The 23,691-nt window shown below is 38.3% G+C and overlaps 1 protein-coding gene across 4 annotated transcripts in view; it reads right to left on the minus strand.

Annotated features, from left to right (window-relative positions):
* FHIT (fragile histidine triad diadenosine triphosphatase) overlaps positions 1-23,691 on the minus strand; it is a 1,417,560-nt gene that overhangs the window by 1,032,123 nt on the left and 361,746 nt on the right. For 3 of the 4 annotated variants that reach the window (XM_045496934.1, XM_045496935.1, XM_045496937.1), the window contains one exon: positions 20,608-20,657. The exons of the other annotated variant lie outside the window; for it this stretch is intronic. The gene's annotated coding sequence lies outside the window, so the exon portion shown is untranslated. The remainder of the gene's footprint in view (positions 1-20,607; positions 20,658-23,691) is intronic. 4 annotated transcript variants of the gene reach the window in all.

Here is a 23,691-nt window from a genome sequence, read left to right on the forward strand (position 1 = left end):
TCCTTCGCATTTCTGAATTTCTCTCCTCAAAACACTTAACCTCTACTCATTATCTCATCTAGGGATGTTTGGTTTTGGTTTTAAGTAGAAACTTAAGTCAGACTCAGAGCTTCCTTGATCATCTTGCCAAGTACATAAGAAGATTTGGAATAAAAGCACAGCATTAAGTGAAATGATAAAATGATAAAACATCAGTCAGGTCTGCTGGCTCGTAGGCTGGCAGCATTTAATCTCAAAGCAGTGAGGCTTGTACAGGTGCATGACTACCAAAGATTATCTGTATGGTACTTTGCCACACTATTTATTCTACCTTATGTTTTGGTCTCAGGTATTTCTGTATCCTTCATTGAAAACTGCAATAGGTAACACCTAAGAGAAATAGAATATTGAAAATATTATCCTTAAACACCAATGCAGAGTTGGTAAGCACACATTTTCTTCTGGTAATAATCCTCATAATTTCTTGAGAGCATCTGTATGCAAGGCACCTTGCCAATCATTTTACATAATTTGCCATCTCATCCTTCATAACCATTCTCTGAGGTAGTTCCTATAATTAACCTCATCCTACGGAGGAAGAAACCAGAGAGGTTAAGTGAGTTAATGGAGATCACACAGCAAATAGAAATCTGAATCCTCATAAAGAAGAGAAAAAACAAAGAGGATATTTGGAGTCATGAAACACAGGCCCTTTACTCTTAGGGAAGGAAACAGAACTCCTTCCAAGCAAAGAGGAGTAAGTGAAGATTCTAAAACTTGAAGTTCTAGAAGTTATAAACAAAAAGAAGTTATAATTCTTCTTTCTAGCAATTACTGAAATTAAAATGACCCACATTCAGATACATATAATTCATACTGGCAACTTTCCTGTCAAAAAGAGTCTTGTTCTAGGGCTTAAAAACACAAACTGGAACAATAATAACACAAGGATCAAATAATCCCATACAAAGGGGCACCTGGGTGGCTCAGTCGGTTAAGAGTCCGACTTCAAATCAGGTCATGATCTCGCAGTTTGTTAGTTCGAGCCCCGTGTCGGGCTCTGTGCTGACAGCTCAGGGTCTGGAGCCTGCTTCCGATTCTGTGTCTCCCTCTCTCTGCCCCCCCCCCCCCACTCACACTCTGTCTCTCTCTCCTTCAAAAATAAATAAACATTAAAAAAATTTTTTTCAAATAATTCCATACAAAGATTCATAGTAAGAGGCATGTAACACCAGCACCTCACCTCATTTCATTTATTTTCCTTAAACCTCCTTTGTTTTCCAGGTAAACTTTCTAGACAGGAGGGTGACTCACTGGAGAGAAGCAGGCACATTAAGAAGTGAAGATGCCTGCCTCGTCCTACCACAATCTGCATCTGGTGAGCACTTCTAGAAGACTGTGGCAACGTCTCACAGTCCGACAAATGATAGAGGCAATCTCTAAAGTGTAAAATTTGCATAAACCTCTGAGTTTCAAGTGACTGTGGAATCAGAGAGAAAGGAGGGGGAGGGCCAGAGGGAAGTGGACAGATAATATAAAGGGAAAATAGGAGCCTGGGTCTTGACTAGAAGCAAGAAAAGGGGTACAGTCTCTTTGGGTTCTGGAACATGAGGGCGATTCAGTATTACATTTATTACACATGCTAAATTGTTTGCTGAGACCTCAGAATGGGGTAACTGCAGGGAATAAAAATGAGAGGTGGTGCTAGAAAAAGAGAGGAGTGTGAACAGGAGTTGTAGGCAGGGGTTCAATGAACACAGTCCACTGACAACAGGCTGGGAAAATTTTACCACATTAGCACATTTCTCTTCCTTTACTGCTGTTATATTTACCTTTTCCAGTGAAACTATTCAAAGACATAGAAAGACAAGCGACTCTTCTGCCCCATCTTGAAGGCTTTTTCTAAGATTTATCCCACACTGCTCCCTCTGACCAAGAATGATCCCATGCCATTTTAGAGGACACGTTCCGCCTCAGAAGCATCCGCCTGCTGCATGAATTTCGTTTCCATTCCACGATCATTCTCAAAGCTATGCAAAGCATAACAACTTGATTTTGTAGCTGTTTAACCTTACTTTTCATACATAAAAAATTATTAAATGTGTGTAACTTGTGGGGGGAGAATCATATAATGGCATGTCAATCAGATAACAGTTAAGCTGCGTTTCATGGAAAGGAAAAGTAGTGCTTTCTTCAAAAAGTGAAGTCATCACTCCTTTATTTAACTGACATAATATTTATACCCCAATTTTAAAATGGCAGCTACAAATAGAATTTGAGAAAGGGTAAATTCTCCAAGGGAAATGAAGCCAGAAATGTCACCATTTTAAAAGTTCTGTTTTATATGTACTTAAGAATTTGACTACTATTTTAAGGATGTGCCCATAGCAGGTCAATTATATCAAACTCCATGAAAACACTTAAAATTAAGTAAATACTACCTCTCCAACTACTGTTATCTCTTTAGAATGCTGTGTGGCAGAATGCACAGAGATTTTATAGGGGGTCTAGGCAGGCAGGTGGTCCTGAGATACCTTCACTGGGAACAAAAAAATCAGATGATCTTTTCAGCAGTGATCTGGATGGCTGGCCTCTAGGTACAACTTCACTGTGGACATTCGCCAAGAATACCAGCTAGCATGACTGCATTGTTATTGTTAAAAGGCCAGAACAAAGGCACCCATGTGATTTCTGCAGGTGTTATCATTACTCTGCACAAGAGAGACTGTGGCTGAGGGGCAGCTCAAGTGACTCACACAAGACCACATAAAGGAAGTGGCAAAATGGTGTCCTGATACTCCAGCTTCTTGTTTCTAGTCCTGGGCTGTTCTGGATGCATAGTATGAGCCTCCTCAAGAGCCGGCCAATCCCAGCACTGGGGTTTTCCATTTTGCAAAAGGATGAGGCTGACCCACAAGTCTGGTAGGAAGAGTACCTCTCTGGTTTTACGGTGGTCTGTGCCGTATCATCTGTCTGAAGAGTATTTTGTGGGTCAGTTTACTCTAGTTCCTTGAAACTTTAGTGTCCACAAGACTCTGAGGGAATCTCACAGTGGGAGGAACATGGTTTTTTGGTCCTGAGTTTGAATCCTAGTAATGCATTTACTATCTCTGTGTCCTGGATATAGCTGCTCAACTTCATTGAGCCTCACTTTCCACCTCTGTCAAATGGGCATAATAATATCTGAGGGGTATATTTACCAAAAGGATGATTTTTTTTTAATGAAGATAAAGCACCAAGCACAGTTTCTGGCACATGTTGAGTATTCAGGCAAAGTGAGAGGCCTGTGCTCCACCGTGCTTCAAGGAATAATTCTGAAGCAGAGAAGTGACAATGAGGCCAGAGAGACCCCATTGCCCATAAATCACTCAATGACAATATACTGATCCTCCAGCTGGCTGGCCCCTCTCTGTTCTGACCTCTACCCGTGGTATTCCTTCACATGACCTTCTTTGAAATAAAAGTATCACAATTACAAACACTTATACATTTCCTAAGATTTTATTTAATTATTTTCCTTTCTTTATCTAACGGTTATGGTCCATATCATGCCACATGCTCTGCTTGATGCAATAATTAAACACAGATAACCATTCATTCAATACACATTTGTTGAGTCCTACTAAGATGTCAGGCACTGTTCTCTATAGCAGTGAACATAACAACCCCAAATCCTGCCTTCATGATGCCTACATTCTGGTGGGAGACAGATGAATGACAGACAAAACAAAAATGTAAACTACACGGTTGGTTAAATAGTGCTTTGTGTTCCTGAGAAACACAAAGTGGAAAGCAGATGGTGAGTCTTATGGTTATATTATGGCCTATGTCCCCCAAAAAGATATGTTGAAGTTCTAACCCCTAATACCTAAGAGTGTGATCTGATTTGGAAATAGGGTCATAGCAGATATAATTAGTTAAGATGAGGTCACCCTGGAGGAGGACACACCCTCCTCCAGTAAGACTAGTGTCCCCAGAAGAGGATGACCATGTGAAGATAGATACCACAGAGGGAGGACACCGTGTGATGACAAGAGCAGGGTGGGGAGTGATGCAGCTACAAGCCAGGCAATGCTAAGCATAGCTAGCCATGTTCCAGAAGCCAAGAAGAATCAAAGAAGGATTCCCTTGCTGGTTTCAGAGGAAGGATGGCCCTCATGATACTTCAGTTTCAGACTTGTAGCCTCCAAAATGGTGAGACAATAGATTTCTGTTATCTTAAGTGGCTCAGTTTGTGGTATTTTGTCATGGCAACCCCAGGAAATTAATACAGTGAGTACAGGGACATTTTTGCATTTTTAGGCAAAGAAATCAGGAAAGAGCTCACAGAGATGGTAACATTCCGGCAAAGACCTGAGTGAGGTCAGCGGGAAGATGCTTCTGGGTAAGGAAAGTTCTAGGCACTGGGAGCAGAAAACGCAGAGGTCCAAGGGAGGAGAATGCTTACTATTCTAGAAGAACAGCACGAAAGCCAATATGGCTGGAGCAGTGAGGGGAGAGTGGTAGGAGACAAGGTCAGACCCTTGGCAGGGAGCTGGATGGTACCAGACTTTCTGGGCCATTACAAGGACTTGGACATTTACTCACACCAAGGTGGAAAGCCAGTGGGCAATTCTGAGCACAGATGGAATAAGATGTCACTTCAGTTTAGTAAGATCTCTCAGGCTTTTTGAGAATAAACTAAAGAGACACCACTCGTGGGTGGGGGTGGGGTCCCACAGCAATCCTGGTGGATAAAGATGCTGGTCAGGGAGAACGGGAGATAGGGAGAAGTGGTCATTCTCTATTGCATATTTTGAAAGTAGATCCAAAAGGATCTGCAATGGACTAGAAGTAGAGAAAGATGCCTGACTTTTTGATAATTCTTAGAATTAAATTAGAAACCATAACAATTTAACTGTACCAATCACCTGGAGAGATGGTCTTCTCAAGTGCCAGACCAGCTGAAGATATTGACAATATATATAACAGACAGAATAAATCATCAGAATATATAAGGAACTCCTAAAATCAAGAAAAAATGAACAAGCAAATAGAAAAAAACTAGTAGTTGAAAGAAGAAATCTCAATGGACAATGAATATTTAAAAAAGCAGCTTAGGCTCACTAGAAGAAAATACAAAATAAAATAATAGGTAGGATTCTATTTGTATTCTATCAAAGCAGCAAACATGAAAAAGATTGACAAAATTCAGTATTGTCCAAAATACAGGAAAAAATACTTCATTGTTCTAGCTTACTTCTGGCAGAACCATGAGTTGGTATATCATTCTAGTGAGCAATTTTGTCACATTTATCAAAAGCGATACTACACATATCCGATGGCATAGTGAATCTTCTTGCCAGGTATACTGGGCTCAAGAAACATATGCACAAGGAGATATATACTAAAAAGATTACTGCAGTGGTTTTCCTTTTTTTTTTTTTTTTAAGTATAGCGAAACTTGGAAATGACTGAAAATCTGCCCTGAAAAGGAAATAGGTAAATAAAAATTATAAGATGGAGTATTATGCAGCCGTTAAAAGAAATCAATTGGTTATAAGCATCAATGCAGATAAGTTTTATAAATGATGTCACGTGAACAAAAACCAACGAGAAGGAAAATTTTAAACATGCAAACACAATAGTATGTTTTGGTGATGGATACATGTATATGTGTATGAAAACAACAAACTGGTTAAACACATCCCAAATCTGTGGTAGGGAATTTTGCACCAGAGAAAGTGGGAGGAAAAACAGAATATGCTAGTTAAGAGGGAATTTAATTTCTTCAGTGATTTCCTTAAACAAACAAACAGTATCAATAATGACTAAACAGAAATGGATGCTCCTTTTCTGATAGCGGGATTATAGATGTTTATTACACTACATTTTGTGGTTGGCTGTATTTTTAAATTTTTCTCAAAATAAAGAAAGGGAGAGGAGGGAGGGGGAGAGAGAGAAGGAGACACAAAGAAAGAGACAGAAGAGGGAAGGAAGGAGGGAGAAAGGAAGAAAGGAAGGAACCCTGTCACCAGTTCTAAAGTGCACTTAAACCGGTCACAGATGGCTGATTGTTTACGGATAAAACTCAAAACTATGTTTTAATAATCAGTGAGACTGATGGTGATTCCTCCCAGGTTGGCTCAGCTTGGAGGGCTGACTTTAAGTTCAGCCAGCAGAGGGAACCATCTGTCATTTGCAAAGACACAGAGCTCTGCCAGGGGAACAGCAACAGACCGTCAGTAGCCATTATCTTCAGCACAGACCATCACCTCTGGAACCACAGGGAAGAAGGAAACACGCATTTACAGACAAAGTAAACTGAGAGCACGCCATGGACATCTTTTCACCCTTTCTCAAAGGCTCGTTGTAATTTTCTAGAATCAAGGGAACAATATACTTGATTAGTTCTCAGCAGACTTAGCAGTTTTGCTTTTCATATTTCTCTGTGAAGCAAGTCTGCCATTAACCTTCTATGTTCTATGTTCAGATTCTTCCCCCTCCAGAATGGAATTCGAGCTTGAAAAAAAGAGTTAGAGTTAGCTTTAAGACAGTTTTTGCTGCTAATAACCAAAAGATCCTCCTTAAGACAAGGAGGTCATTCTTTAAAGAAGCTAGAATGTTGCTTCTCTTCCTAGTGGGAGAATCCGTGGAGAGAGAAAGCTTGCAGAACAGTTCAGTAATCGTGAAAGCCCCAAAGGAAATGGTACTTCCTCCTGGGTCAATACTGTGTATTTTAAAATGCCTTCTATGTACACTTACTTGAGAGACCTTAAGGCCTTGAAGAAGAAGTTAGCCAAAGACTTAAAGGAAAAGCTGGCAATCCCCACATCTGTACCGAACGGACCGAGGAGGCAGACAGCACTGATACAGTGCCGCACTTACCTCAATAGCTTCACCCCATCGAGGTCCTAATATTTAAATAGTATCCTTTTTTGTGTGTCATCCTACAGGCGGGGTTGGAATTTAAAACAAACAAACAAGGTAGAAAGGGAAAGTTATGAATAAGTTACCAATGTAAACGTGCTATTTTTCTGCCTTTGAATTTGGGTGATGATAAACATGATTCTGCACATGGAAATTAGACTTTTCAGAGCTACTACACTGAATCATTTAATTTGTCTAACGACTTATAATAACGTGGCCACGCTGCCCTGCATTAAACGTTGGGTTTTCAAAACAACAAATGAAATATGTGATAACCCCTTCCAATTGGAACCGCAGCAAAGGGCATTCAGCAAGGGGGCTGCACACCACAGAGGGTGGGTAAAACAAACATCCTACACCAATCCTGTGAGAACAAAAGAAAGAATCATACAGCCTCTGGTTCTACAGTGTCTGTTCCCTTCTAGAAACACAGCTGAAACCTCACAATGAAATGGGGCGGGGGGGGGGGGGGTGCGGATTGCTACTTTGGGTTGTCACAAAGTAACTTACCACACACTATTCAAGACACATGAGGACACCATCGCTTTGTGCTTCCAGGTCATTAACCTGAGGGAGCTTTAGCAAAATAGTACAGGGAGACGATTTTGCATAGTGGGTAAGAGTGTTTGAATCCTGGGCTTTACCAATCAAATAAGTGCATGACTCTATCCAAGTTCTTAGCCTTCACGCTCATTCTCCACAATGGTAAGAATGGGGATAATAATTTTGCCTTCCTCATAGAGTTATGAGGGGGACAATTTACGTAAAGGACCTGGGCATGGTTAGAATTCAGTACAGTAGTTATCATTACTTGTATTTTACTCATCATCATTGTCATCATTATTCTTACATTAAACTGATCTACATTTTCATACATTATCCTCATTTTCATTCAAAGTTCATTAGAAGCACAAGGAATTTTTAACTTATATTCACTTAAAGAATTTACTGAATAATAAGTGTTAAGCACTATGCTAGGGTCTGGGGTACCAACGTGATCAAAATCAAGCCATACCTATGACTCCTGGAGGCTGTGAGGGGAGCTTCACACAAGCCAAAGACCACCAGGAAGCCTATCCTTTCCAGTTGAGCCAATAGCTCTAAAGGAAAGGAGTAGATCATTCTAAGAGTTGCTAAAGCAAAAGGGGTTGACTTAACTGTGAGACTTGCAGAACGAGAAGGAGGTAAGTAAGGTCTGGAAGGACGGCATTCTAGGGAGAGAGAACACAACATTCAAAGACAGAGTACATAGTGCATCTTCATTATTAAAAGTTGCTGGGGCGCCTGGGTGGCTCAGTCGGTTAAGCAGCCAACTTCGGCTCAGGTCATGATCTCGTGGTCCGTGAGTTCGAGCCCCGCATCGGGCTCTGTGCTGACAGCTCAGAGCCTGGGGCCTGTTTCAGATTCTGTGTCTCCCTCTCTCTGACTCTCCCCCATTCATGCTCTGTCTCTCTCTGTCTCAAAAATAAATAAGCGTTAAAAAAAAAAAAAAAAAGTTGGTGCAGGGGCGCCTGGGTGGTTCAGTTGCTTGAGTGTCTGACTCTTGATTTCAGGTCAGGTCATGTGATTGAGCCCAGAGTTGGGCTCTGCCCCGCCCCTGAGTTAGGCTGAGTGTAGAGCCTGCTTAAGATTCATTCTCTCTCTCTCTCTCTCTCTCTCTCTCTCTGCTCCTTTCCCCCACTAGCATTCTCTCTCTCTCTTAAAAAAATAAAAATAAAAAAGTTAATGCAAAACTCTGCATTGAATAGTTCAATTTAATAAACAACTATGTATCAAATACCCCTCAGGAGCCAGGCCCTGTGCTGAGCCCTGGGATACAAGAGTAAGCAAAGCAGATATGGTCCATGTTCTCTGCCTCACCTCCCAGTACTTATTCCTTTGTTTAACAAATGCACTCAAATCAGCATTTGCAACCAAGAATTCTACCTTTAGCTTTAATCCCAAAGAGATTCCATGTGGAAAAACTGTAATGCTTTGTCTGGTCAGACAAGGTATGTTACATATGGCAAATAGTTCCCTTTTTTCCGCCTTAGGGGCCAGGAAACTTACAACCAAATTTAGTTCGTTCCAAGGACCTACCAACTTCACTTAGTAGTAAAGATGGTGACATTTATGTTTTACAGTTAACTGTTCAATTGCTTGCACACTACCTTCAGTTTAGTAGACAGTTTCAAATTTTAGGGGGAGTTGGTCAAAGGGGAAAAGGAAAGGAAAGTAAAAGAGGAACATAAGGGCAAGTTTCTTGAGGTCTGGGAACTGTCCAAAGCACCTTTTGAAATTTTCATGGTACCTAAAATAGATCCTGCATAAAATACCATCTCATTGCTGAATGGATAAATGAAGAATACAAACCTTTCCTAGATCAACTTGGATTCAGTTTGGAGGGTGGGAGGAGTGATATTCACTTATTTCTCCCTTATCTCCAGTTTGAGAGGGAGAGCTCAAAAAGTAGCTAAAACGTTTAGCATGATTATCGCTAAGAACAACTGTTGAGACCACAAGAAGAAACTGGTAAGAGAACTCGAAGATATCCTTAGTGATATATTTAAGAGAATGAGGTCCTCACAACAGAATGTTTCTCTTTCTTACTTGCATGCTAGCCAAAACAAGAGAAATGTCACAGTTCTCACTTATGTCTAAATAATGGGGGAAAATGTTTAGTTTCTTTATGACAAAATTATAATATATTTGCAATTCTATTTCCTGATGTTTTCTCAGTTATTTTGGAAAAGATCTGGTGGTCTTTTTTATACCAAAACTCCAAATTGGGGAAATGAAACTGTAGTAATAATCTATGTGGTTAACCGCCAGGAAGAAGGGTACAAATTTAAAAGAAGTTTAGAAGACACCTATCAGCGATTAGAGTACTGTAGACTTCTGACTTGTTCATGGCCAAATCGATCCAATTCTCTCTCTCTCTCTCTCTCTCTCTCTCTCTCTCTCTCTCACACACACACACACACACACACAAAATTACATTTAAGGAGATATTACAACATTCCATCCTTGTCATTAGCTCAACATATTAATGAGGCTTTCTGAATTCATCTCCAACCACGAACTGGCTGTTGACATGATGTAACAGCAGTAAATCATATACAGTTTGCTTCAAGTACCTGGCAAATACCAGTTTCATAATGCTTCTATTCGTTGACAGGTGGAAAATTAAATCATTTCTGCATCCTCCTAAGATTAAATCATTTCTGTATTCCAAAGAAACACTTCAGTGCTCACCAGTACATCCCTGCCCCAACTAGTTGATAAACTGAAAAGAAGAGAATATTAAGGGATGGTGCTTGAGGAAATAGTTCAAAGGGGAAACTCAGAAAACGAGATTGTGAAGATCTATAATGAGATTTTTCAAAACGGCGCAGTGAGGGAAGGAAGGAGTTGCAGCTGAGTAACATATGTTTTTAAGAGGTAAGTTATTCCTTAAAGCAATTACCAAAATGTGAGAGTTCCTCTGGTGGTTCTCAACCTTACACTGGAAGAACTTCTTAGAATGCAAGACTAAGAGAGCCAATTACTTCAGGACCAAGCTACATCGTAAATCTCTGGATCTGGCAGTTCAAAAAAACTCTTGGAAAGTGTTCTCATAAAATCCTCACTAACAACTCTGACTTTATAAATGTAGACTCTAAAAGGATGAATGAAAACTAACCAATTAGATAGCAAAGTAGAGAAGAGAGAGCACTGAAGAAAAAGGCCTTCCAGACTTTCAGTTGTAGTTCTACCACTTAACTAGCTCTGAGAGTTAGATTCTATTTGTAATAAAAACCACATCATAAAAAATTAACAATTACACTGCACTTAGTATGCCAAGGGCTTTCCACGCATTATCCAATGTAATCCTGGTAACAACCCATGAGGGAGAAACTCACCCGAGGCCTGGCTGGAGAAGGGGGTTGAGTGGCTTGTCCAGTGCCACCTGACGGTTCTGAGTGGTGGAGTCAGGATTCAAACACAAGATTCTCCAACCCCAGAGTCCAGCCCTCAACCATCCACTGGGCAGACAGGTTCAATAACCTCTTAGAATTATCTAAAAGGCTTCTGAGGTGCTATTTTTCTGAGTCAAGTTAGGATGGAGAATAGAAAAAGCTCAGGCTTTGAAGTGACTTCATGGCCTTGATTCTCAGATAACACTACTCCCTTACAGACCAGCTTAAGGATTAGAGATGATACGAGAGCCACTAGTCCACAGCAATAATAAAGATAGCCTTTACACAATGCCTGCTATGTGTCAGGCACTAAGCATTTTTCACACATTAAATCATGCAATCTTTACAATGACTTTAAAAATACTATTATTTATTTTTAGTCCCATTCCACAGATGAGGAAACAGAGGCAAAGAAAGTCTCTTGGCTTAAATCACAGACTTATTAAATAGCATATCTAGGATTCCAATCCAAATAGACTGACTCACTCAACGAACCACGTACATTGGACACACTCCATGGATCTGTAACATGAAGGACCTTGGTTATTTCCTAAAGTCTATCAGTCTCATCCAGACTTTCAGATAAACTCAGGAGGACAAAACAATCCATATGTGTGTCCAGAAGGCTTGCCTACTTCTGGCTTCAGCAACTTCAGCAGGAACCAGCTAGAGAGAAATAAATTGCATAGATCATATATGTATGACTAGGACTTTCTTTTTTCTTAGTCTCCTAGCTGATTGCTTCCTTCGTTTTAATACCATGTTGCTTTAGGTTTCCTAATAAAAACACTGCGGTTCCATACAAGTTTTTCCTGCTTTCGATCTGAGAAAAATTCAGTCCCTTATTCATTTTTAAATTATTTTAATAATAGATTTTATTTAACCCAATATGTAAAAATATTATTTCAACATGTAATAAAAATTAACAAGATACTTTACATTTTTTTATATGAAGTATTCAAAATTCTGAGTGTGGTTTACATTTACAGCCCATCCCAAATCAGACTAACCACATTTCAATGCCCAGGAGTCACATGTTGCTAGTGGCGACCATATTGAACGACACAGGCCTGGCGTGATTGACTTGCAGCATGCCCTGGTCATCGGTGTTTCTAGGTCTGCTTCCTTGGGCAGGTCAAATTCCCCAGAAAAATGTCTTCCAATCCCCTGCCTCAGTTTTATAAACCTGGCTGCCTATGAATCCAGGATCTAAATTGGAAAGAGTGAGAGCCCCATTATGGTGACTTTCGTGGCATACCCCTGTTTTCACCATCAAACCCCTGTCCTCAGCTCTACCCAATAAAGGATGTCTGGGATGTTTCCAGTTTTGGGCTATTACAAATAAAGCTGTCATGAACATTTGTGTACAGGTTTTTGTGTGAACATAAATTTTCATCTCCTTGGGATAAGTGCCCAAGAGTATGGGAAGTGTATGTTTGGTTTTGTAAGAAACTGCCAAACCATTTTCCGTTCTATTTCCCACCAGCAATACATGAGTAATCCAGTTTCTCTGCATCCTCACCAGCACTTGGTGTTATCATTAGCACTATACACTTATCAGAATGGATAAAATAAAAAAAACAATAACTATACACATATCAGAATAGCTAAAATAAAAAAAAAAAATAATGGTAACACCAAGTGCTGGTGAGGATGCTGAATAAGTATATGGCGATATATCATTATGGTTCTAATGGGCATTCCCCAGATGGCTAATAATGTTGAACATCTTTTTTTTTTTTAATTTTTTTTCCAACGTTTTTATTTATTTTTTGGGGGACAGAGAGAGACAGAGCATGAACGGGGGAGGGGCAGAGAGAGAGGGAGACACAGAATCGGAAAAAGGCTCCAGGCTCTGAGCCATCAGCCCAGAGCCTGACGCGGGGCTCGAACTCACGGACCGCGAGATGGTGACCTGGCTGAAGTCGGACGCTTAACCGACTGCGCCACCCAGGCGCCCCTTTTTTCTTTTTTTTTTTTTTTAATTTTTTTTCCAATGTTTTTATTTATTTTGGGGGGGACAGAGAGAAACAGAGCATGAACGGGGGAGGGGCAGAGGTTGAACATTTTTTAATGTGCTTAGTTGCTGTCTGTATAACCTCTTCAGTGAAATGCCTAGGGCTTTTGCTCATTTTTTCATTGAATAGTTTGTTTTTATACTGTTAAGTTTGAAAGGTCTCTGAGTATTCTGGACACTAGTGCTTTGTCAGAAATGTGGTTTGCAAATATTTTTTCCCAGTCTGTAACTTGTCTTTTCATTCTCTTAACAGTGTCTTTAACAGAGAAAAAGTATTAATTCTAATGAAGTCCAATATGTCATTTGTTTCCCTTTCGTGTATTGTGTTTTGTGTCAAGTCTAACAGCTCTTTGCCTAGCCCTAGATCCCAAAGATTTTCTCTTACATTTTCTTCTGTGTTACAGTTTTATGGGATTTTTTTTCTATATTTAGTCCATGATACATTTTGAGTTAATTTTTATATAAGGAATGAGATTTCGTTTTAGGCCCATTTTTTGCCAACTGCTCTAGGGTCATTTATTGAAAAGGTTCTCTCTTCTCCATTGAGGGAAATTGCACATTTGTCAAAAATCAGTTGGGCACATTCATTTAGATATATTTTTGGGGTTCCCTACCCTGATCTATTGATGTATGTGCATAGCACTCCATGAATAGCTACATAGCAGCTGTCCTATAAGCTTTGAAATTGGGTAGACTATTCCTCCCATGCTATTCCCCTTCTCCAATATTGTTCCTTTGTCTCCATATAAATTTTAGAATAATCTTGTCTACATTTAAAAAAAATCATGATGTGATTTTGGTAGGAACTGCATCAAACCTGTCTATCAATATGGGGAGAACCGGTATCCTTACTATGCTGGGACTTCTAAATCATGAACACTGTATGTTTCTCCACGTATTTCAATTTTCTTTGATTTCTTTCTTTAGTATTAGGTCATTTTCAGTATGTAAGTTCTGTAAATGTTTTATTATATTTATACCTAAGAATTTAATAATTGTTAGTTACTATAAATTGTATTCTTTTTTAAAAATTTTTTTAAGTAATGCCTGCACCTAATGTGGGGCTTGAACTCATGACTTCAAGTCAAGAGTTGCATGCTCCTGTGACTGAGCCAGCCAGGCAGCCCCCTCAGTTGTATTCTTAATTATAGTGTCTACATGTTCATTGCTAGTATACATAAATACAACTGATACTTAAAATGTATCTTATATTCTACAACCTGTTGAACTCACATATTAGTTTTAAGAGGTTTTATTATTTTTTTTAGATCATTTAGGATTTTCCAAGTAAAAATCATGTCATCAGCAGTAGCAGGTTTTCTTTCTTCTTTTCTGTCTGTGTGCCTTTTATTTCCTTTATTGCCTTCCTGCATTGACTAGAAATCCCTGCACTTTGTTGAAAAGGACTGGCAAAAATAGACATCCTTGCCTTACCCCCTGACTTGGGGAAAAGCATTCAGTCTTTCATCATTAAGTATAATGTTAGCTGTGGGCAATTTAAAAAGATGTTCTTTATCAAGTTGAGGAAGTTTCCCTCTATTCCTATTTTTCTGAGAGTTTTTATTATATGTCAGTATTGAATTTCGTCAAATCCTTTTTCTGCATCAAGATAAAATCATGTGATTTTTTTTTCCTCTTTTGTGTGGTTAATTAAATTGATTAGCTTTTTAATGTCAAACCAGCCTTGTATCCCTGAAATAGAGCCCATGGTTATCATGTATACTTTTTTAATGAATTCTATTTGCTAATATGTTGTTAAGAATTTGGGGGTTTATAAATGTAAGGGTTATTGATCTATAGTTTTCTTTTTTATATTGTTTCTGCCTGACTTTTGTATCTAGATAATAGTAGCTTCATAAAATGAACTATACCCTCTTCTATTTCCTAGAAGAGTCTTTGTAGAATTGATGCTAATTCGTCTTTAAATGTTTGGTAGAATTCTCCAGCAAAATAATCTGGACCTGAGATATATTTTGGGGGGGGGGCAGTTAAAATTATTTCAATTTCCTTAATAGTTAAAAGACTATTCAAACTATTTCATACTGGGTAGACTGTGAGATTGAGAAAGGGATTTATTTTTTTCTAAGTTATAAAATTTATGTGTGTAGAATTGTTCATAGCATTCCTTTACTATCCTTTTGATAGGTGCAGGGTCTATTGTGTTTCATTTCTGAGACTGGTATTATATGTCTTATGTCCTTTTTTCTATGTCAGTCTTCCTAGTTGTTTGCCAATTTTATTAATTTCTTTGAAGAAACAGCTGCTCCCGCTTTCTTTTAATTAATACATGTATTACAGGTATATCTCTTCCTTCCTTTTACTTCTAATCTGCCTCTATGGTTATATTTGAAGGGAGTTTCTTATAGACAGTATATAGTTGGGTCGTGTTTTTTTAAACAACTCTGCCAGTCTGCTACAAATGGAGTATTCAGACCATTTAACTTTAATACAATTATTGATATTTTATGTCCTAGCCTAGTATTTTATTTTTGTTTGTTTGCTGTTTCCTCTCTGGTTTTTGTGTTTCTGTTTTTGTTTTCCTGCCTTCTGGTAGGTTTTTCGAATTGTTTTTTTTTTTTTTTTTTTTTTTGGAATTCTATTTTGATATACCTAAAGTGTTTTTGAATACATCTCCTTGTAGAACTTTTTTGCTCTATGTATTATATATTCATAACTTATAAATATAAAATAACTGGTGGAATTTTATCAATCTAAATAAAATATAGAAACCTGGCCTCCCTTTATGTCCCTTTATGCTCCCCATTTATAATTCTCTTATTAAATATTTCAATCATTTGCATCCACATCAGAAACTACTAGAATTTTTGCTTCAATCTTTAAATATAATTTAGAAATTTCAAGAATAAAAGGTAAGCCTACTGTATTTATCAATATTTTTGCTTACTGTGTTTTTTCTTCCTTCCTGTGTTCCAAGGATCCATCTTTTTTTAAATCATTTTCCTTCTGTTAGCCATTCTTTTAGAGTAGCTCTGTTGGTCACAAATTCTCTTGGTTTTCCTTCATCTGAAAAAAAATCTTGACTTCCCTTTCATTCCTAAACGATGTTTTCACTGGTTATAGCATTCTGAGTTAACTCTGGGTTGACTATCATTTTCATTCAGTACTTGAAAGCCTTAGGTTCCTAAGTCTTAGCAGAAATTCAAAAATAAGACAGGTAGGGGGGTGCCTAGGTGGCTCAGTCAGTTGAGTGTCTGACTTTTGCTCAAGTCATGATCTCACAGTTCATGAGTTCAAGCCCCACACAGGGCTGGCTGCTGTCAGCACAGAGCCTGCTTTGGATCCTCTGTCTCCCTCTCTCTCTCTGCCCTTCCCCTGCTTGCACTCTCTCTCTCTCTCAAAAATAAATAAACATTAAAACAAAATAAGACATGTAGAAAAAGCTAAAAATATATATACATAATAAACTGGATCCTGTTGAGTTGAACCATCATGAGGCTATAAGGAACTCTGATTCTGGCAGGAGGAATAGCCATGTAATAATAATTACGTGTTTAAGTACAAAGATGCAAGTATGTAATGGTCACAGTGCTGACGCACAGAGTGAGCTGTACTGCTTGGGAGAATCGGCAGAAGCTTCTCAGAGATCTGTGAGCTGAATTCTAAAGGTTCAATAGTTAAAGGAGTTTCCAAGGAGAGGGGGAAGCATGTGCAAAAGCCCTATGAGAAGAGAACATGGCATGTTCGGGACATGATATGAAGTAATGCCAGACTGAAGTACAGAACATTTCTAGGCATAAGGGGAGAAGATGGAAACACAGGTAAGGGGGTGCAGGAGGCCTTCATCCTCTCCTAAGCAGTTTAAACTTCATACCAGGTACCCCCAAAGAACTGCAAAATAGATGAAACTGGTGAATATAATATTCAAACAATGACAGCTAGTGGGACACACTTTTATATGTAGCTTTTCAATGACTCATTATCTTTATTCTCCTATATATCAAAACTTAGTTTCTGTACTGGTAGGAAGGAAGCGTTAACAGCCAATAAAATTAGAAGACTTGGCTGAGTCCCTGCCTCTTGCAGTCCATTTTAAACACACTCCATCCTTCCTGCGGAATGATTTCAGGGTCTCTGCAATGGGTGAGGGAAGGAGCATGGCAGGAGTCAATGGCTAGATGGCAGCATGTTAAGCGAGGTGTTTCAGCTTTCCTGTAGCTTTGAATTCTCCAGATTTTGTCAGTTTTTGTCAAATGTATTTTGCATTATTTACTAAATAAAAATTTCCAATGGCTGAAAAATAAATAAATTTTGACACCATGTCAAAATTACGCTCTGAGCTCCAGAAATGTCCACAGGACCTTCAGAGAGAAATATCCCTATCCCTCACAACCATTTATCATGTTGACCCCTTTCCCCACAACATACCCCTCTCCCACCCACTATGAGCATCTACATTATGTTCTAGAATCTAGATGGAAGTCTGTTTGGGTTTCATATAGATGGGTATCACTGATTATAACTAGTATCACATTTTCAGTGAAAATTAATTTCAGCAAGCGTATAGAAATAAAAAGCAGAATAAAATTTAAAAACCTCTATGCATGGGGTGCCTATGTGGCTCAGTCAGTTGAGCATCTGACTTCGGCTCAGGTTATGATCTCGCAGTTCCTGGGGTTAGGACTCCATGTCGGGCTCTGTGCTGACAGCTCAGAGCCTGGAGCCTGCTTCGGATTCTGTGTCTCCCTCTCTCTCTTTCTCTGCCCCTCCCTTACTTGCACTCTCTCTCTCTTCTCTCAAAAAATAAAAATTAAAAAAAAATGTGTTGATAAAAAATAAAAAGAAATAAAAACCTCCATGTGCAACATAAGTGCCTATTTGGGCACAGTGTTATTTCCTTTTCAGTCCAAATCATTTTTAAAAGTCATATTTATTGCTACCGAATTATATATTAAAAACGCTTACAATGGAAAATTTTATGTTATTTATATTTTTCCACAATAAAAAAAAATTGTCAAAGTTAAACAGAAGAAGAGAAAAGAAATGAGTGCCACATCCATGCTGCTTCTCAAAGGCAGACATTGGCCATGCCTTGGAAACAAGGAAGGGAAGACACACTGGGTAGTTGATCTAATTCAGAGCTGGTGGTGAGGGGTCTTCAGTTGCATTAGGAGCTCCATAGCATTCAATCTCCTTTTAAAGGAAAGAAATCTGCAAGCCTGATGGACTTGAAAGAAATGTCACCTTTTTAGAACAGAAAAAGAGCATATGAAAGTTTCCCATTGAAAATGAAGAAGTGAACTGGAACATTAACAGACAGGGAGCAAGGAACCAAATATCGTCAACCTGTTTAGCTCATGCACATCAGAATGTGAAGACATTTGCTTGCATTCCTTTGCCACCGAAGATAATTTTCTTTTAATTCCCATTTCTTTTATGGTGTGTGTGTTGTTTTGTTTTCTCTCTGTGGCTACTATTTGAAAGTAAGTTAACTGTATGAGTATAAACTGGGATCTGTATATGTTCCAGCCCCATACTCTTTGGTGAACTTGACAATTTGAATGGATCAGGCTTCCAAAAGTGGAAAATTATTCCCACAAAATTACTATCTTGTGAGAAAATGTCCCTTCTGAAAACACTTTCTAGTCTTGATAAGAACTAAAATACCTTCCTACCTGAAGGCATGTTAATTAAATTTAAAAGATTATTATGTCAAGGGAGAATAACCCTAATCAACCTGGGAATCTGCTTTTCTCAAATATGTTGAGAGCCGGTATTTATTTAGAACTTATCTGTATGCTTCCCTCCATTCTCTACACAGTGTTTTATTTCTCCCCAGGTCCTTCTTGACATCTTTTTCCACACTGCCTTGAGGCCTTTCTCATCCAGTTACACAACAAACTATATCTAAATTATGTTCAAATAAGCAGGGAGACTGGCATCTTCTGTAGAAAACATATGGGCTATCAGAAGTGATGTCCTGAATTGTTGCCTCATCATGACATTACTTTAATGAAGGCACTATTTCATATATGTAATAAACAATATGGTGTCTAATAGATTTATATAAAGTGCCTAAAATTAAGCAAGCACAATTACATGAGTTAGTATCATATTATCATGCAGCACTACATTTGATAATTAAAAAACAAATGAAAAGCCAGCCCACTGTCTTCATTGAAACTGTCAGTTGCAGATTTTTACTTTAAACTCTACTGGTCATTACCCTCTTCTGTGTTGGGTCATTATTTTATCTAGAAAACTCCAAACCCATTTTTTCATCCATACATACAACACGGAACCTTAGATTCTCCTAATGACCCAACAGATTTTTGGATAGTTAACTATCCTACTGTAACTGGTCTTGTTTAGAAGAAATGAAAGTTAAGATTGTGGCGGTAAAGGACAAGCTGTCAACCCATTAAATAAATTCCTGTTGAAAAGTTACTAAATGCACTGAGTATTAACATAATTTATTAGAACAATTAGAACACATCCTTGTTGTCTTTTAATTAGATTATTCCTCGTTCTGATAATTACACTAGACAAGGAAGAATAATAGTTTCAGGATTCTAAGATCATCTGTAGACTATGTGGAAAGAGAATGATCAATAATGCTAATCTACTAGAACACTTAAATTTCCAGAAAGAGATCTTTTATCATGAGCAATCCTTTGTATAATCAGCATTATTTCTCAATGTCTATGATAATCTTTCCCAAAGTTTAAAAGTAAAGATGCTAGACAAATAACATTTATTGCACTGTTGAAAACCCAGTCAGGCTGGGCCACCTCTGGCCTCTACTGGCTCAGACATTGCTTCACTCTCTTGCAAAATGCCAACAAATAACCACAAATGAAGGATTTAAGATTCCATGCAGAGCAGCACGGCCAGGAGTCTGAATATCTAACAGAGAAAAGACATGATTTTTAAGTTCTGATCCTAAGAGAGGAGTCATAAACTTCCCAATTTAAAAATATATTCAAATAGATGAAAATTTCTCATAAATGAGAGTTAATCTGAATATAAAACTGGTGACATTTCCATACATGAAGATATTATTTGCAGAAATTAATGTGGAGGCATCTGTATGACAGGGAATATAGCTGGGCTTGCAGAAGTGGACTGAGGCCTTTACATATGAGTTGTATTACTATCTCTGGTTTTAAAAGTTTTAGAAACCACAGAGAATTCAAAAGCTCCAAGGTTCCTCTCATGCCCTATGCAACTGTCACCAAGCATGCTAGGAAATCCTAGAGAGCAGCTCCCAAGACTTCAAGGATTCAGAGTCTTTCTAAAAAGTCAGGAGTTGGCATATGCTGTCCTCTAGGATAACCCTACAGTTGAGCAGGATGATGCTGGGATACACAGAGTTGAAACCAGTGAATCTGAAGGTCTCTGTAATAAGGGGCAACACAAATATCCCATCAGCAGCTTGGATTACAGGAATCTCAGCCCCACTGTTGACCGAGTTTGCCCTAGTCAATGCAAAGTCATAATGAGACCATGTCTAGACAGTATTGATCTCCCACCAGAGAAAAAAATAATTCAGAATGTGACTTCTCTTCTAGCTTGGCCCAAATAACACCCAAATCAGGAGTTTTCATTCATACACTGTGAGCATTCTCCATAACCAAAGTCATTTTATCAACTAGGCAGTCAATGACACACATAAGCTTCTTTTCAAGGTATATATGAAATTTTTGATATTTGAAGTCTTTCATATTCAAATAGCAAATAAGAAAGTTGCTTAAATCTATTAAAAAATCTAGAGACATCAAATGAGTTTTTATGTGTCTTTTTTACCTTGCCAGGCAAAGGAGACAGGCGTTTAAAAAAATGAGAGTCCACACAACCTGAAAGAATGAAAACTCAAATTAACATGGATTAAATATCTAGAGAAGTCATTAGCTTAAGTCATCTGAATGATTTCCATGAAGTCTGGTAGTGTAAGAGCAGAGGAACATCGCTATAACCCAGTTGTCCATTCCAGCTGGGAAGACCTGTTTCCCCATTGATGCACCTCTTTAAATTGTCAGGGGTGCTACTAAGAACTTAAGTTCCCCACTACTCTGATCTCCAGACTAAAGAAATCTATGGGGCAGAATACTATCTTAGAGGCACCAGAGATTTTCATTTGAGTGCCCAGTGGTCAAGCATTCCAAAGCCAGGCTGAGTATTGGCTCTGCTCCCAGAGAGTCAGGGAGGAAGGAAATATGATTTAAAACACAAACGGAGGGTTGATGGGGGGTGGGAGGGAGGAGAGAGTGGGTGATGGGTATTGAGGAGGGCACCTGTTGGAATGAGCACTGGGTGTTGTATGCAAACCAATTTGACAATAAATTTCATATTTTAAATAAACAAACAAACAAACAAACACTAGTAGGAATGGAGTTAAAAAGCTCCCCAGGCAGTGTGATAGTAAGCTAGGACTGGGAAACTCCAGCTAAAAAGGGGAGTCAGAGAGAATTCTCTCTGACTTGGGGGCTGAACTAAAACCATGGCTTTGAGGTAGTCAGGCGATGCCACAGCCACAGGGAAGAAAGCCTTATAAGGTGGATTTTTTTTGCCTCATTGAAGGAAAATGAAACAACCATTTCATTGTTTTAAAATAGTATCAAGGTACAAATCTACCCAATAGAAGAATATTAAATAAAAACAATCCACAGGGAGATTTCTACCATTATAAATAGTTCCTTATAAATGCCACCCAGAGATAAAATTATCATTTCTGTGTTCCCAACCAAAATAAGCCTGCAAGTCTGGGAAATACTTTGCCCTCTAAAGCAACCAGAAGAAAGTCCCTTCAGTCTACGAGTTCTTGTCCTACTGGGTATTGAACCCTTTGAGCATTCACTCCCCAAACTAAAATTCAAAAGGCCAACTAATAGCTAGAGAACTGGGTAACTATGGATAACTAGAAACCTTAACTATTTATAGCACTAAATGGTCTGTATATAATTTCTTGCAAGCTTAGTAAAAATCCTACACTTGTCTGAAATGAAATGAAGGGAAACCAATAATGAACTTCCTTTTCTCTGTGTTAATGAAAAACATAACCATGCCATGAAAAGCAAGAGAGACACAGTATTCATCCTTTTCTTCTCATCCAAGGAAGGTAACATTATGAGGGTTCTAATTTAGAGTATACCACTATAGCAGATTTCTAGGACATAAAGTTAAGTTTATAGTCTACTTCAATCCTAACACACTGGGGTTAAGGTAAGTATCTATACATCTCTCTAGTTATCAAGAGAGAGTGATAGTGGTAAAATAAATAAATAAAACTTGGATACACATTTAAAAGATGTGCTGCTTATTTCAAAATAAGGCAAGAACAGTTGCAATTTAGGATGTTGTGTTGAAGAAACTTAACTTTCTTTAACAAAAAATGTATCCTAGCAAATACTTAAAAAACACATACACACACAAAGCTATGCTATAACATTTGGTAGAATCTTATTTTACCATTCTGATTTGGCTAAATGTTAAAGTAGCCAAACATAATAGGAAAAAATTTCCCTATTGATTAGGTAATTGATCTGAAATATTCATGAACTTAGTTGAAGTATAAGTAGTAAGTTCCAGAAACAAGAAATAAATCACATGTATCCACAAAGAGGAATTAATGTGTTCTGTGCAATCTTGGGGAATAGATTTTTTAAGGCACTTCATAAAATCATTGACTCTGGAGCAGGAAAAAAACCCTACACATATAAACCCAGAGCATTCTTATTCCTGCCTTCACAGCAAGAGCCCAAAAATAAAAGTTATTTCCTAAGACTTCCTCAGAATGTGAGTCAATGCATTGTCTATTTAAATAAACGTTTTCTGCCATTTAAAGTCATGTGGCATTTTTTTTTCCCAATGACTAACCAAATATGCCTATTCTATCAATCAGTTATTTCTTTTCATTCTTAATTTTTTTAGTATTTATTTATTTTTGAGAGACACAGAGAGAGAGAGTATGAGCAGGGGTGGGTCGGGCAGAGAGAGAGGGGACACAGAATCTAAAGCAGGCTCCAGGCTCTGAGCTGTCAGCACAGAGCCTAACATGGGACTCGAACCCACAAACCATGAGATCATGACCTGAGCCGAAGTCAGGCATTTAACTGACTATGCCACCCAGGTGCCCCTCAATCAGTTCTTTCTTAAAGCTGCAAATGAAGACAGAGGGATAGCTCTTAGGTGCCATCCTCTCTCGTAAAAATCACATCTCAGCTATTTCTTTTCAAAAGTGATCAATCATACCTGTGACTATCTTCCAAAGATAGCTGAAGTTTTCCTGAATCTTACAAACTCAGTGCAAGAGCTAGAAAATGTCTTTCCAGGAGGCATATGGAGGAAAGGAAGTCGTGCCATTTCTCTTAATTTATTTCTGAATTCCACTTGGTCTTCATTAGTGCTACAGAATTGCCTTATTATTCAATGTCCTCAGTGACCCCCTGATCATTTTTCCCTGAGGGTGCATATTTGTTCACTAACTATATTACAATTTTGTGATCTGCTGGATTTTCTCTGATATTCTACTCTACATCTGTCCGAAATTAATGAATTCCATTCTTCTTGGCTTCTACTCCTCCTGTTTATTAAATTCACTCTGAACATGGAGTTTATTTTCAAAGGAATTAATAATTCTTTATTCTCAGCTTGGTATTAACAATGAATTTAATATGCATTGTATTTAATCAATTTTTTTAAGCATACTGAAGACAAATTTAGTTACAATGTTAGTGTTCCAAACCTTCCATACCCCCAGAAAAGAAATTTATTTTGCTTGGCCTTTCCCTTCACTCCCTTTCTAGGAGAACTATTAATTTTTGTGATGCAGAATTATGTGATTGATAACAAAAACAGAACTGGAAGATTGGGATGAAAATGAGAGGGGAA

The sequence above is a fragment of the Leopardus geoffroyi genome, chromosome A2 (genome assembly GCF_018350155.1).
Source record: "Leopardus geoffroyi isolate Oge1 chromosome A2, O.geoffroyi_Oge1_pat1.0, whole genome shotgun sequence".
In the NCBI taxonomy this organism is placed as follows: domain Eukaryota; kingdom Metazoa; phylum Chordata; class Mammalia; order Carnivora; family Felidae; genus Leopardus; species Leopardus geoffroyi.